At 33.8% G+C, this 15,700-nt stretch overlaps 2 long non-coding RNA genes across 2 annotated transcripts in view; one reads left to right on the forward strand and one right to left on the reverse strand.

The window, feature by feature from the left end:
- Nucleotides 1-12,588, reverse strand: part of LOC140434369 (uncharacterized) — a 48,314-nt gene extending 35,726 nt beyond the window's left edge. Inside the window, exon 1 of the long non-coding RNA XR_011950050.1 lies at nt 12,158-12,588. This is a non-coding gene — a long non-coding RNA (uncharacterized lncRNA). The remainder of the gene's footprint in view (nt 1-12,157) is intronic.
- Nucleotides 1-15,700, forward strand: part of LOC140434367 (uncharacterized) — a 1,119,986-nt gene that overhangs the window by 1,046,408 nt on the left and 57,878 nt on the right. The gene's annotated exons all lie outside the window — the stretch shown is intronic.

A 15,700-nucleotide genomic window follows, 5' to 3' on the forward strand; every position in this document is an offset into this window, starting at 1 on the left:
AAGCGAAGTCAGACAGGGTGTTAAGCCCACTTCTCTTTAATATAATAATGGACGAAATAATTCAACCAGTACGTAAAGGTTATGGTTATAGAATGGGGAACAAAGAAATCGAAATATTATGTTATACAGACGACGCCGCATTCATCGCCGAGACCTAAGCGAGCTCCAAAGATTAACACACATCTTCAATGCAACAGCCAAGAAATAAAATATGATAATATCAGCAGAAAAAAAAACAAATGTTTCAAAACATCTAAATATCCCCTACGATGTAAAATCGAAATTGATGGGAAAATAATAAAGCAGGAAGCCAGGTTTAGATATCTGGGAATAGATGTAACTAGTTACGGAGATGTTGAAGAAGACGTACGACAACAAAGCTTAAAACACCTAAGACATGACACAAAAACAAGAATCTATAAAGCAGCATAGACCTATATTAACATACACGGCTGAGACGACTACTACTAGAAATAACAGAGATGAAAATACTCCGACAAATATCAGGGAAAAGTCTGTTGGATAGGGAGAGAAGCGAAAACATAATAGAATATAGAAGACATAAATGGATGAGCATAGAATATAGAAGACATAAATGGATGGGTGAGAAAACGGAAACAAGAGTTGAACGAACACATTAGTAGAATGGCAGAGGATAAAATAGTACGAAAAGCATGAGATAAGTCACCAAATGGGCGAAGAAGTATTATTAGAACAAGAAAAAGTTGGTGCGATAATTTAAACAATTTAGGAGGCTAATATTGAAGAAGAAACAGTATTTAAAGCCTACATATAAGAAGGAAGAAGAAGAAGATAGGAGTGTGGAACTGTGAAATCTGTTTTAAACTGGTTTATTATAGAATATTGAAGAAGATTTACGTAAACATAAAGCAAGGGTTTACAAGAGAGTGACGCAATAAAAATACATTTCTGAAAAATCTGAAAAAAGATAATCAATGGATTTCTAAAATTTAAGAAGCGTTAAGACAAATCCTAGGACCTTAGCAAAGCACTTGTATAGTGTGAGGATGTTACTCTATAAAAAAGAATAATTAATTCAAACTCATGCATCAAAAAGAACCCGAAAAAGAAGAGATTTTAAAGGCCTTTGGGGGCACTTGTCTAAGAAAAAAGCAATTTTTCAAAACTGCACCTCTCCGTTAAGCCTTGTAAAACTAAACTAGTAGCAGCGGACCTACCGGTGGTGGTGGTAGCATCGGCGGTGGCCGAATGGGAGGAGGTCTTGGAGGCGGAAGTGGTAGTCGCATGGGAAGCGGTCATGCTGGTGGTAGCAGAGCTAGTAATGGGTTCGCGAGTCGAGCAGCACCCTACTAACTTAACCAATGTTGGAGGAAACCTCTCAGTGTATCAGTATTCTTCAGATGCATTCCCGTGCGTCCCTCTTAGACCGTTTAAATAACTTTATTTACCACAAATATATTGCCGTCTCTCTGCAGTATGTCGTTCCATGTTTCTAGTTTTAAGAGATCTTAGATCTAAGTTTAATTAAACTTATTTAATTAACATTAAAAAAGTGTAAATCTGTGATTAGATTGATGATTAAACTAGTAGCCTTTACAAATAGGAAGACGCTTATTAGACTGAGAGAGAATTATTTGGGGAGGACTAGAAAGTACAAATACTCATTAACAACATAACCATAACAGGGCTACACGACTCTTCTGGAACTGTAGACAAGTTATAGGCAAAACGTGGTGGCTGAAACTAAAGGTAATCTGTTGGCTATACACATTAGTGATACGACCGACAGATACATATGGTTCAGTACTTTCAAAAACTCTCGGATAATTTGATGTACCTCAGTAAACGAAAGATATTGGAAAATAGGTAAGGTGAATGAACCGTGGTGCAGAAAATACGAAATATAAAAAGAGACTGTCGTACACATCCTCTATACAGCGTTCCACGTTAAGAAAATAACATTAGGCTTATGGAGATCAGTGTTGCCAAAACTCTCAGGCGTGCGGTTTACTAGATTGTCGATATATTTTTCGAATTTCCATTTTCAATTAACATTTAACTGTTAAGTCAGAATAACAACTGAAGAACCACAAAGCCTTATTATCATTATGTAGTCTCAGAGAACGACATAAAATCGCTGACATACGTACACCGTATTATTTTAAGTTGCAATTAGTAATTAGATATATGCATTCCAAGCGGTCCGTTTATTTGCTTTTAAATCTTTAATAGCCGGCAAAGTGCATGATTTAACTAGGCAATATTTTCTACTGATTTCTATGATTCATGGTATATGATATTCTTACCGAAAAACAAATAAACTGTCGTTACTATAATTAAAATAATATAAAATAAAATTATCTTTTGTAAATACTATTTATTTAATTAAAATCATTTTCCCTACTTTTCATCTCTTGTTTCGATTGGGCATTTTTGGTCAATTACGTTAAAAAACATTAATTTAATTCATGTCTGTGAAAACGAAAATACAAATTATACGACCCTGAATCGTGCTTGTGTTCATCGTGGCATCGCTGCGCTTCTATCGTCCATAAGAAATACATGGCCCTATCTCCGCAATGTTATTTTCTTAACGTGAAACGCTCAAATGTGCTAAGTGATATGAGGCAAGAATTCACTGGCCAACTGAGCATTAAACCAGAAGAGATCCTAGAACTACTAATGAAGAAACGGTTGGCCTTCGTTGAGGAAACAAGACTGAAGAGAGGCCACTAATAAAAAAAAAAGAAATTAACATGTCTGGCCTGCATTAAGAAAAGAAGAAGAAGAGTGTTAAACTTGGTATCCTGTAAGATGAAGATCGTGGTAACGTTCCTTATAATTAGAAGATGTCTAATTATTTTTACTTAGGAGCGGCGGATTTCGGTCCACAGCTATTCAAATTAGTTGAAATAATCTCCAATCTCAAATACGATTAGGTATACATCTTGAATATTTTGATTATATAAAAATATTTATCTTTCATTTGAATAGTTGACTCAAAAAACAATACAATACCTGTTAAGAGAAGCAACTTGAAACAATTTTTGTTTCCTTCTAGAAATTTTTTCGACCTACGCCTAATTCCGCCTTTATTCTAAGCTACAGACATCCGAAGTTAAGCAAATAAATTATATTTAGGTGGCGTTAGAGGTGAATTGCCTTGTTTGCTCGAAATTGGATGCCAAATTTATTTCGATTATTTTGGTAAAAAAACGATAATGCCCTCTACTCTCTTCGAGTCGGTATTTTACACCATTATTTATTAATACTGAGTAAGCTATACAGAAAAAAGGCAATAACGTCTAGATATATAAGAAAACACGAGTTTATCAATGATAGATGAATTTATTGATAGTAATAGTGGCTAAGGATTGAGAATAAAAGTGATAAAATTTCAAAAAATGATTTAAGTCCATTTTTCAGATCCCTTGACATAGTACTATTGAGAATGAAAGTGAATTCGACACTAGAAGTAGCACTAATTTCCTTTCTCTACAAAACATTTGTTATGTCGATAATGAGAGTGAAGTAAGTCACTGTTTGTTGTTGTGTAAACAGCGGTTAAGTGCAGTTTCGATCATTATTGACTGAAAAACTTGTTTCATTCAGTGAAAAAAGGTGAATAAGTTTTTAAGTGTTATTAGTAAATTCAAAGACTTTCTAATTGCTTAGTTATTATTATTGGAAACTGTGATTGCATAAATAAAAGAATAATAACACAAAATTTATATAATGGATTTGAATGTTCAACCCATTTCAACTGATCATGAAAACTCACATTTATCATATTTTTTGACGATGTAGATAGAGATCCTAACGTCGACCTGATCAACCCAGGCCTAGGCCTAATAATTATTTAGAATACTTTCTCGATCCTTCTGCAGTAAAAAGGCAGATGCAAATGGAAATCTGCATTCATCTTCTGATAATGGACCAACAAAAATGGTCCAACAAGTATAAATGTACGAAAAGATTTTGAAATCCTTCCCAGCATAAGCAAACTATAGCGGGCAAGACCGAAATTCTGGAGAACGATATGTGTCAAAAAAGGGAACAATTATCGAAGGTAAAACATGTTAACATACTTGTTCCTGTAAAATAAAATGTAATGACAAAATGACACTAGAACCAAGGAAGTGTTTATTTTAATCGTTTTGGAAGATAAGATAATTCAAGAGACAAAATATATTTTTATATGGCTTGATACATATGCAGTAAAGCAAAAAAGACCAAAAAAGAACGGATGAACTCACAGATTTTGTTCGAATGAATATTACTTGAAACCAAACAATTAATCATCCGATATGGTTTGTAAGAGATACTTTCTGGATACTTACAATGTGTCTGAGGGAAGAGTTGCCCGCGATTTATGAAAAACAAAAGACGGTAGGACCCTAGGAGACGATTAAAGGGGATTAAAAGGCTGTACCACACGTAAAATATCAGAAGACGATATAAACTATGTAATGCAACATATTCAAATATTTCCTTCATACCAAAACCATTACACGAGGAAACATAGTCCTAATAGGAAATATCTATGCGAATCATTGAACCTACGAAAAATGTTCTGAAGTGGGGAGAGGAACACTTTTATAGATATACATACCATAAAAATCCAACGGGAATTTTTACAGTCCTAAGAAAGTTACACGCAAATGTTAAGATAAATACAAAATTAAAATATCTAACCCTGGTTTAAGCCAGGAAGATAAGAGAATACTTAAAAGGGATCATGAGCTTTGGCTAAGGAAGGCTGAATTAGCTAGAGATTGCATGTAAGATGACGACAAAATTTCCACAAACAATCAAGAAAGTTATGGTTGTAGCTTAGATTTCCAAAAAGCTTTACCCTTCTCAGTATTACCAAAACCTGAAATACTAGAGTTTTAGAGTACATGATTTTGAGAAAGATTCTGGATATTTTTGTGTGGAATGAAACTACAGCTGGGGACACACAGAGACTCACAAGACATTTCTCCATGTCTAAAAAAGCACTTGAAACTTAATGCAAACAATAAAAAGTATGCGACATCATGGCAAAGTGTAGAAATAAATCGAAGTTCATTGTAAAGAAAATGATAAATGAGGATTTTTTTTTTCAACTAATGGTTTATGATATAATTATAGAGAAAAATATAAGTAAAAGGAAGAAACACTGACAAGAACCCTGTGTACTAGTTGAAAATTCAACGGATCAGACTACAAAACGATAATCCTTTCGAAATAATGTACAAAAAAACATTGCGGAATTGGTGGAGTTTAATATCCTAAACATAAAGCCGACTGGAAGAAAAGAAAGGCTCGTAGCTTTAAGCTTTAAAAAATGTGCCATACGAAAAACTTTATCTATCAAAGAGACTTGTTGGGGAGATGGAAAAGCAAGACATGATCGATCCGCTACCGTTTATTCCTTCGATGCACCACATGCTTTTCATAGATCTAAACACCGCAGATGATGTTAAAGATAATATTGGACCTTTGCCATACCATGAAGAGGAAATCGATGAAAATAATAAAGAAGTGGAAGAGGAAGGTAATGAGAAACTATATGACGCAAACCAGTAACAGAAGTAACAGAAAACTTTTAGAAAACCAAAAATGAATGTGACTTGGTGAGAAATTTAGAAAATAGTTCATTTGATTGCATGAAATCAACTATAACTTGAGAATATCCGTCAGAAAAATCATAGCAAATGATTAGTCTTTAACAAAAAAACCGCATGCCATGATGACAGTAAAATTCTCCTGTTACTTTCCATAGTAAATCATGAGAAAAAACCAGGAAAAAAACTCATACTACTACTCGACGTGGTAAGTAGTTGGTCTTGCATTTAATTTACTCTCAACAAAGGCCAATATGTCAGTAACATATTCTCAATATGTTACTGACTTACTAATAGTGGTATTTTCCTTTTATTAACTTCCTCTTTTTTTAATTTTTTTGGGTGGCAATGAGAGCCGTATCTTAAATGAGTAAAAATAAATGAAATTTTGTTTTGTTTCACAACAAAATGCCTCGTCAGAAGACTATTACTGGTATAATTCCGTCGAAGATGGAATGACATGGAATAATACCTGATGAGATTAAAAATAATGTGCTGTCAGTAAAAGCTGCATCTTTGAGGCATTTTATATCCTGAACTACATTACAAAGGTATAGGTTATTACGTATTACGGGTTGGTTGAACCTCTAGTTACACGGTAACAAAAATATTTTCTGTTGAAGAGGAAGACCAGCTGTGTAACTATTTACAAACTTGCGCCAAATTGCATCATGGCTCTTCTTCTTAGAGTGCCATATCCCTACGGAACGTCGGCGACTACCATGCTTATAATATTGTTATACTGATCTCGGTCTTGCGCTACGTGTAGCAATTGGTCCGCTGTCAAACCTGCCGCAAATTCCTCAACCAAGAGAGTTTCTTCCGTCCTATCCATTTCTTTCCTTCGATTTTACCGTTGAGAATTAGCCGAAGGAACTCATATCTTGGTCCTCTGATTATATGTCCAAGATATAATCAGAGGACCAAGATATGAGTTCCTTCGGCATCATGGCTTAACTCCAAAAAAACTCCACCTGTGCCAACTGGCTTACGAATTGCAGGTCCTTAAGAAGAAAAAATATCCACTTTCATGGAACCAAAATAACGGAACATGGTTGGAAAACGTTGGTTGACCAAATTTATAAAAAGAAATCTTCTCTCAATTAGAATTGCGGAAGCTATCTTACTAGGACGAGCAATAGGTTTTAATAAAATTGTTGCACAAAAATTTTTCTCCAATTTAAAACAAGTAATGAATAAGTAGGTACAAATTTTGTTCTAGCAAAATATACAACATGGACAAAACTGCTATAACCACGGTAAAAGAAGCAAGAAAAGTCATAGCTATGACGGGTCAAAAGCAACACGGTCAAATAACTTCCGCAGAGAGGGGCACTTTGGTAACTTTGTGTGGATCAATTAATGCAGATGGTAATAACACAGTTTCGCCACTTCTAATTTTTTCGAGGAAAGAGCACATGCTTAAAGGTGCTCCAAATGAAAGTATTGGGGTCGCATTACCCTCTGAGTGGATTACAACAAAAATATTTGTGCAATGGTTAAAATATTTTATATCATACACAAATCCAACTAAAGATATGCCAGTTCATTTAGTTATGGATAACCACAACAGCTACATTTCTTTAGAAGCAATAAAACTGGCAAAATAAAACCCATTTAATTTTGATTACTCTTCCTCTACATACAAGCCATAAGCTTATAATATGGTCTGCTTAAAAGCCATTACAATACTACATGTAAAACTTATAAATCATCCCGATCAGCGCATTAAAATATATGATATAACAGAAATCTTAGATCAGGTTTATCACGCAGCATTTTCTTCCAAAAATTGTGTCTCGGATGACAATGACTTTATTCCTTTAAACGACTGTAATCGACATTCCTTTAAATAATGAATCATTAACGCAAAAAAATCAGCAGAGCATAGCAGAGTTCCTTGAGGATAAATTTCTAAATTTAGAACGACAACACCAGCAAATTAGAAAATACGCCTTCTAAGCAGTTTATTAGCCCTTCAAACTTTTCACAAAACCAGGAAGATTAGAAAACACAAGAAAAAAATCAGATCTACCCAAAAATTGACAAATTCATCGACTTACAAAGATATTTAAAAAAAAAAACAAAATAAACAGATAGTCAGAAAACATACTCTTAGCACAAAACAAAGCCAAAATACTTTAACCAGTAGCAGCAGCTCAGAAGATTTAGACTCAACAGCTTGGAGCTTACTGACTGTGATGAAACATATTGGACTGAAAATGAACAACCAATGGAAGAAGTTGATGTCAGAAGTTTCGTCCATGTTTTTGTGACAAGAAAACATTAAAATATTGTGTAGGAAAAGTGACAAATAATGAAAAGGATACAAATGAATTCCTTGTTAACTTTTTGAGACATCGTAAAGATAATAAATTCACCTATATCCAGATGTCCAAGATGTATCTGCTGTATCTGAAAGTGACATTGTAATGCATCTTTCTACACCCACCACTTCAGGAGGAACGGCAAGAACACAAAGTGTTCATTATTTCTCAGTTGATTTTATCTCCTTCAGCCTATATTAGTTAGTTCTACCTACATAAATGTTTGATTTAAAAAATGTTACGTTTTTTATAAAAATTCTTTAGTTTATCTTATTTATTCTTCTGGCGTTAATATTTTTAAAAATGCATAAATAAAAGTGGTATATTTGTTCTGTCACTTACTTTTGTTTTAATAAATATTTTTTTAATTTTTGGCAGTAATACTCCAGTCGTCAGAGACGAAACTGCCACTGACACTACAATGTTTGTAAACTTTGTTCTCAAAACACAAACTACATGTTTGTATTTTGAGAACGATTTCCGAAGTGGAAATTGAAATGTTAATAAACTTACTTTAACCTTTAATTAGACCAAATCAGTCTTCTTAAATTCATTTCCCGTGACGTATGATCGTTTGTAATGTAAAACATTCAATTCTGCGTTTTTTATTCATATTTCAAGTGCCTCAATTTGTTACCACAATTTAAATTTGAAATTTCATGTCATAAGTTTTAAAGATTGATCTCTAAAAATGTAAATTTTACCACAACTGGTCAACGAAAGTAATCTTATTGATCTCACGAGAATTGTAAAAACTGGCAAAAATCGCTCTATGTTAATTTTTTAAACACTTTTATAAAACCTAAGTTTATTCTCGGCAAAATAAAAAAAAACTGCATACAAAAGCTGCACTCTTTGCCTTTAAAACGCATCTTGATTTTTGTGGATAGGACATTTGCATCAAAAGATATCGAATTTTTACCGTCGAGCTGATACAAATTTTATTACATTGATTTCGCCCGCAAAAGTGACATGCGAAATCGGTGGTCACTTTCGCAATCTTTTTTGGGGTCCTAAAATTAATATTCTCGGCAAAATTCAGCTTGTTCGTATGATTTTTAGGGGTCAAATCTCTGACGACTGGTCTAGTCTGATAGAATTCTAATTCATTTTGACCCATTTAAAAAATTAAGGCTAGTGTGTGATAGCAGTGAATATGGATTTGGTGCAGTGCTTTTGCACGTGATGTCTGATGGTAGTGAAAGACCAATTAGTTATATTTCAAGGCTACTAACGAAAACAGAGCCATGTAAAGGCAAATAAATGCTGAACATCAGGCTCAGACAAGAAAAGAAATACTTGGATACGCAACAAAACAAAAGTGACCGATGTATTAACGCAAATCGCAAAACTTAAGTGGAAGTTCGCTGGACATACCATAAGACAGAAAGACGACAGATAGAATAAGATGATTATGCACTGGAGAAACTATACACTAGTTACAAACGAAAAAGAGGAAGGCCACAAATGAGATTGTCAGATGACTTGAAGAAACACGCAGGCCCGAAGTATATACAAACTGCCTACAATAGAGAGACGTGGAAGAAGAAAGAGGAGGCCTATGTCCAAAGTTGGACAGCAAGGGCTGTATAGATAGATAGAACGAAAACAGAGTTAGGTTATAGTATGGTAGAGAAAGAAGCATTATGCATTTACTGGGCTGCTCACAAGTTATATGAATATTTAGCAGGAAGACATTTTTAAATTTTAACGGACCACAAACCGTTAATTACATTATCTGGAGAGTTTAAAAGTTTGCCAAAGATAGCAGCAGTACGTATGCAAAGATGGTGTATATTTTTATCCGGTTTTGATTATACTATAAAGTATATTAAGGGAAAGGATAATGTGAAAGCAGATGCATTAAACCGTTTACCAGTGGAATAGAAAGAAATGTTTATAGATGAACAAAGCGAATATATTGGTTATTTCAAAATTTGAATTTTTTAGAACATGTTACACCTATTGACTCACTAAGGTTGAGAGCAGAAACACGTAGAAATCCAGTGTTTGGGTAATGTAGTGAATTTAATTCGGATAGGGTTTCCTGAAAAGTGTTCTGAGGAGTTGTTAAAGCCTTTTTTTAACAGTAGGAATGAATTCACAGTGGAACAGGGGATAGTAATGTGCGGCTATCGAGTGGTGGTTCCTATAAAATTAAGAATGCAATTGCTTAATGAGTTACACAGTACCTATGAGGGAATTTGAAAAATGATGTCAAACGCTCAATCATATTTTTGATGGCCATCATTAGATAGGGACATTGAAAAAATTATTAATAATTGCAGAGTTTGTTGTGCTTCAAGAGCAGAACCTATTCAGGCAACAGTTATACCATGTGGCAAAGGGAATAATTTCTTTGAAAGGGTTCATGCTGATTTTTTGGGTCCCCTTAGAGGGAAAATGATATTAATCATTATAGATTCTTATTCAAAATGGCCAGAAGCATTTATAATGAACGTGACTAACTCCTTGGCAACAATAAGTAAATTTAGGAAAGTATTTCCTAGGTTTGGTCTACCAAAGATAGTTTGTACAGATGACGGACCTGAATTCAATTCGATTGAATTTATGAATTTTTACAATATTTGTCTAATAATTTAATTAAACACATAACTTCTCCACCGTATCACTCCGAAACAAGTGGTTTTGCTGAAAATGCAGTTAAAACATTAAAGAGTAGTGTTACAAAGATTATAATGATGATAGGTGATGATTATAGGTGATAACATGCCAATGGAGGTTGCATTACAAAGATATTTATTTCACTATAGAAACTCCATAGGTACATGTTTCCACAGGCGTTACATCTTCAGATGTTATTTTTAAACGTAAGATTTGATTAGTTATTGGAAAATAAAGCTCAGAAATTGTTACATGTAAAAATGAAAAGGGAAGAAAAATTTGTAAAAGGGGATAGAGAGAAAGAGATTATAGGTATCCTAATAAGAGGAAATGGGTAGAAGGAGTTATAAATGAGGTTTTACGAGGTAGGCATTATATTTGTGAAATTGTTAATGAAAATATATTTTGGAAGCGTCATGTCGATCAGATATTGAAAGGAAAATTCAATGAGTTAGGAGGTTTAAACCAAACTGTTGAAAATAAATTAAATTTAGATGAGTTTGAAGGATCTGATCCTATGACGCCCCTTTATGATAATAAGACACCTAAATTAATCGTATCTGATTGTATTGACGATATTAGATCATCAATGATTAATGTAGTAGATAACAGTGTGACTGATGAGGAACCAGACAGTAGTGATAAAGTTAGTGAAAGTGTCGAGGAAGAAACTTTAAATACTTGCAATACATAGCTAATGTTTTGCCAGTGCAGTCAAAAAGACCTATTAAAGCTCCCGATCGTTTGGATCTTTAGAAGGGAGGTATTGTAGTATCTTAAGAAATACTTCGTGTAAACTGATCTTTAAGAAATATGACAGAAGTAGAAGGAATGGTTTCCGCCAAGCGACAGAAGGAGAGGTTAGCTTGGCTCCATATGTGGAAGCTTAGATCGTAGTCAGTTTTGTATTTTACAATTTATTAATAAAGTGCCAAACGCTAATTTAGAGCCTATTTGTTTTGTGCTCCTCAATTACAAGAAAACCAAAAACATAAAGAAGAAGTGGACAAATTATGCCATCAGATAACCTTATGTTAATTTCAGAGTATCTATAGATAAATACCAAAAAAGTAAAAGATAGAAGGTTCTGATGATTAATCTTAAATAATTGTTTTTAAATACAAAAGATTTTTATAAATTTAACTATAATACTACACTAGTTTTTTTACTTAATTATCATTTATTTCAATATAAAATTATAGGCAGCCTAAACTCCTTTTTATTTAAAAAGTAGTAGGTTATAGGAAAACTGAAAAAAGTTACTGGTATATAGGTACACGAATTATAATGATTTTGCTGAACATTTGGGAATAAAAGAAAATTGTTTACAGGTAAAATAATTATCATAAATGCCAGCTGGATTTGAAATGATTTACTTTATTATCTACTCTAACAATGTGAGCTTTAATCGCGGAAATATATTTAAATTTATTTTATTTTCGTACATAAACCTTATTTTCACTGTATAAAACTCCCTTTTGCCAGACGAAACTTGAAACAGTAGCCAACTGTCAGTCTCCACGGAGCATGCACTGCAGCTACTCTTCTACTACGTAATAACTACGAAACAACACATCACTTAACATAACTTATACGCAAAAAACACCAACTTACCAACAGAAACTCAACAATTCTAACGAAATTAAACAAAACAAGACTGCAAATATGCCGAAATATCAAAACAAATTCAGGTATCTGTGAACGGACAGATGTGCTTGCACCTCGCCAGTCAGAGAGGGGACGGGCAACCAAGATGGCTGCCGTAGATAACATGTGGAAATGATGCTATATAAAAATCACACGTCATACAATACTACGTACTATAAAGATAATAAGTTTTGCTGTTGAATTACCCTGTATATGTGTGAATAAGTGCATACAGAGTGATCCGAGTGTACAGCGCCTTTTATTTTGGTAAGAAATTAATCGTGTCGGTGACCCTGAACGAGGCTAGAGCGTTGCCACGCCTCTCTGACATGTTCTTGAGCTGACAAAAGACAAGCCGGCAGCCATTAAACTTGGCATAGTGCAGACTGAGAAAAGGACGGCTGTATGCGCGCCGAAGGATGGAAGTATGTAGTGGTTCTACTTATTTATGGAAGTTATTTTTAAGTGTAAAAATGTTTTACTAATGTTTTGGAATCATAAGTAATTTTAAATTTAAAACGCTTGAATATATTTTTGATCCTCGCTGTTTTCGATGGACGGATTTGAACTGTTTTGCAATGATTGTAGGTCAGTGTTTAGGAAATCAGCGCAATTAAGAAATTTCTTAAATTAGTGCACAATTAGAGAATTAAATTTTTTGCCCGAATTAAATGTATCTAATTTTTAGAACTTGAAATTTAGACATCTTTAATGTACCTACCTAGATAGCGATTTTGAGCAACTTAACCCTTAACTGGTGACCCTATTTTTAATTACATAAATGGTGACCATGAGTCTGACAGACTCCTGGCTAAAAAAAGATGTTTTTGTGGCACCTAAAAATGCAATAAAATAGTTTTTAATAATAAAACAATATTGTAATGTCATTTTTATTTAGAGAAAAAGAAAAAAATCAAACTGTTGGACTTATAACAAAAACATAAAAAATGGTAACATGTTTTATAGCCCAAAATTTTTAAAGTCATATTCCAAAAAAAATTAAACATAAGTATACAAACAAATATAATATATGTATATTTAATAATAGGTACATTTTATATAAAAAATTGTTAAAAACAACATAATTTCTTAATTCTGCACAAAACCTGCAAATCACAAAAAACGTTAAAAATCTATTCTACCCTGGTACAATTTATACAAATTTTTCGAGAACATAGCAAACAAATGGGTTTTTTACACGTTGTGCATAAATATACAGTCTTTCTTCTTAATTTGGATGGACAGATGTAGCAATATTTTCTTATTTCAAGCTTTTCTTCTTCGTTAGCCTTATTTTCGCGAATACCAAGAATACTTCCGATCAGTTCTTTCAGCTGCCTTTGTAATGTTGGCATTTCATATCTTCTATGCAAATGTCAGGAAACGAGTTCATCGGCCAGGGTTTCTATAAATTTGAATCTAGTCCAATTATTTTCTGGAATCGAAGTAAACATAATAATATGGATTTACTCCACATACGTCTACTATTTTATAAAAAATAGCTATGGGCCATCTGCGTGTTCTGCGGATACACATAGGTATATGAATATTTTACACATGTTTCATCCATCGCGTTTACATCCCCTTTGGTCAAGTTGTAAAAATAATTTATTTCTGGTAGTCCATTATCTGCATCTACTTCTATGGAATTATACACGGAAGAAATTAATATCATAGTTTTATTTTTCTTAGTTGTACGGGATAAAAGTGTTAGGTCTTTGGTAAATCCATACAAAGTGTCGCCTTCATTACGATTTGGTCGCGGAAGGAACTCTGGAGGAATTTATTGTTTATTTCTTCGCATTGTGTCAACGTAAGTGAATTTATGTTGTTGTAGATGATGTACTAAATCAACTAAACTAAACCAGTTGTCGCCAGTTACATTTCTATTAGTATTGTAAAGATGTTTGATATATACATGTGGAATATACATTTTAAAGCGACATCTGCCTCTGAAGCCTACCAGCATTTCGTCTACACACATTTTTCCCAACCGTATATGCATCTTTTGAATTGCTTACAAATAAGTCAAAGAATTCTTGGATAGCAGCAGCTGAATTATCCCTTGCTCATTGTTCTCGGTCCGAGGCATCGTCAAACCTTATGGCGGCCATCAGAGTCAAGAAATGTTTCTGCGACATAACTTCTCTAAATATAGACCGTCCTTTCCCATTCGTAGCAAACAGACTTCGTACATCCTCATGATTTGACTTAGTATAAAGAAGCAGTCCCAAGAAAGCTCTCAATTCTATTTCATCAGTATCATCTAACTCGGATTTGTCTTTTTTATATTGTTGATATTTTGGTCGAAAAGTTGCGAGTTTTTTGTTAGTTCTCTTGACAACAATACTATAAATATCTGGTAAAAATAATGTACTACGATAATAAACGGAACCCGTTGACTTTTCTACTTTTGAACGGATTGATGGGAGTACAACAATATTGTGAGCAAGCGTACGGACGTTTCTATTCGGCTCCTTTTTACTCCACTTATACCTATTCTTTCCATAGTAATATTTGCTTGAATTGACACACTCTTCTTCATCTTCGCTAGATATCGTTTCTGAGTCTTGTTGCTGTTCATTTTCACTTCTTGTTCACTGTCCGTAAAATGATCGCTTTCTATATAATATCCTTCTTCCACATCATCATTTTAAACAGCCATCATGGTTAAAAAAAAACAACCAAGTGCACATGATAACTAAGTTAAATGGCATCAGAAGAAAAACTCTACTAATTTCTTGAAGCTTAATAAAATGTAGTAAAATACCTACTAGCTTTCGTAGACATTAGCAAAGCATTCGATACTATAGAAATTAACAGCGTAATGAGAGCGTTGTTTATACAATAAAGCAACCATGACTACACAAAAAAAAACTTTCAAAATATTGGAGTGGAAAGCTGCGGAAACTGCTCTCTTACCCACGATTTGCGGACGATGTTGTTCTGATAGCAGATAACTTAAAAGAGATTGGAACTATGCTTACTGAGTTAGATGTAGCCTGTTAGATGTGTTTGAACATAAATTTTGGAAACACGCAATACATGACAAATCTAGTACCAAGTGAAAATCCAAAAGTCGACTGCAACAAAATAAAATTAATTCATAAATATAAATACTTAGGTCATGAAATCCAAATTTCTAGGGACAACCAAACTGCTGAACTGTAAAGAATAATCGCTTTAGCATGGACCGCGCATGGAGCTGTATCAGACATCTTTAAGATCAACATGCCAAATTATTTGAAAAAGAACACGTTCGATTAATATGTGTTTCTAGTCAAAACTTACGGCGCCGTCAACACTTTGCTTAACCCAGGCTACAACAATCAAACTCATAGTAGCCCAAAGAAGAATGGAACGCTCGCTCGAAGAAATAAGAAGAAGGACAAGCGTCACATACGCCATAAAGCGTATAGCATGGCTGAAGTAAAACTGGCCGGGCCATGTGGTCAGAATGAATGATGGGCGGTAGACCCAAAAAATTACAGTGTGGACACCACGAGTTGA

Source organism: Diabrotica undecimpunctata, chromosome 2, assembly GCF_040954645.1.
Source record: "Diabrotica undecimpunctata isolate CICGRU chromosome 2, icDiaUnde3, whole genome shotgun sequence".
NCBI lineage: Eukaryota > Metazoa > Arthropoda > Insecta > Coleoptera > Chrysomelidae > Diabrotica > Diabrotica undecimpunctata.